The sequence below is a fragment of the Perkinsus marinus genome (assembly GCF_000006405.1).
Source record: "Perkinsus marinus ATCC 50983 genomic scaffold scf_1104296962864, whole genome shotgun sequence".
Taxonomy (NCBI): Eukaryota; Perkinsozoa; order Perkinsida; family Perkinsidae; genus Perkinsus; species Perkinsus marinus.
Window position 1 is genome coordinate 1 of NW_003205284.1, and position 981 is coordinate 981.

A 981-nucleotide genomic window follows, 5' to 3' on the forward strand; every position below is an offset into this window, starting at 1 on the left:
CTTGCAAGACCGTGCCTTCTTAGCTTAGTTGGTAGAGCACCCGCTTAGTAAGCGGGAGGTCGTCGGTTCAACTCCGGCAGAAGGCTTGCTCTGAGTCCGTTTGTCGAAAACCGACTGAATTTCGTAATTTTTCACTGAAATTTAGTACCAAATTGTTGCACCACTTGAATTGTGGTATGCGTTTCATTGTGGAATTCTATGGCATGGTTAGACTCCACACTTGCGAGACCGTGCCTTCTTAGCTTAGTTGGTAGAGCACCCGCTTAGTAAGCGGGAGGTCGTCGGTTCAACTCCGGCAGAAGGCTTGCTCTGAGTCCGTTTGTCGAAAACCGACTGAATTTCGTAATTTTTCACTGAAATTTAGTACCAAATTGTTGCACCACTTGAATTGTGGTATGCCTTTCATTGTGGAATTCTATGGCATGGTTAGACTCCACACTTGCGAGACCGTGCCTTCTTAGCTTAGTTGGTAGAGCACCCGCTTAGTAAGCGGGAGGTCGTCGGTTCAACTCCGGCAGAAGGCTAGCTCTGAGTCCGTTTGTCGAAAACCGACTGAATTTCGTAATTTTTCACTGAAATTTAGTACCAAATTGTTGCACCACTTGAATTGTGGTATGCGTTTCATTGTGGAATTCTATGGCATGGTTAGACTCCACACTCGAGGGAACGTGCCTTCTTAGCTTAGTTGGTAGAGCACCCCCTTAGTAAGCGGGAGGTAGTCGGTTCAACTCCGGTAGAAGCCTAGCTCTGAGTCCGCTTGTCGGAAACCGACTGCATTTCGTAATTTTTCACTGAGATTTAGTATCAAATTGTTGCGCCACTTGAATTGTGGTATGCGTTTCATTGTGAAATTTCAAGACATGGTTAGACTTTACACTTGAGGGAACGTGCCTTCTCAGCTTAGTTGGTAGAGCACCCGCTTAGTAAGCGGGAGGTCGTCGGTTCAACTCCGGCAGAAAGCTAGCTCTGAGTCCGTTTGTC

General features: G+C 46.8%; 5 non-coding genes across 5 annotated transcripts; all 5 read left to right on the plus strand.

The window, feature by feature from the left end:
- Positions 1–13: 13 nt before the first annotated feature.
- On the plus strand, positions 14–86 carry Pmar_PMAR021679. Its single transcript has one exon. It is a non-coding gene; the product is annotated as a tRNA-Thr (tRNA).
- A 146-nt stretch (positions 87–232) lies between these two features.
- Positions 233–305, plus strand: Pmar_PMAR021680. The gene has a single exon. It is a non-coding gene; the product is annotated as a tRNA-Thr (tRNA).
- A 146-nt stretch (positions 306–451) lies between these two features.
- Pmar_PMAR021681 lies at positions 452–524 on the plus strand. The gene has a single exon. It is a non-coding gene; the product is annotated as a tRNA-Thr (tRNA).
- Positions 525–670: 146 nt separating this feature from the next.
- On the plus strand, positions 671–743 carry Pmar_PMAR021682. The gene has a single exon. It is a non-coding gene; the product is annotated as a tRNA-Thr (tRNA).
- Positions 744–889: 146 nt separating this feature from the next.
- On the plus strand, positions 890–962 carry Pmar_PMAR021683. Its single transcript has one exon. It is a non-coding gene; the product is annotated as a tRNA-Thr (tRNA).
- The last annotated feature ends 19 nt before the right edge of the window (positions 963–981 follow it).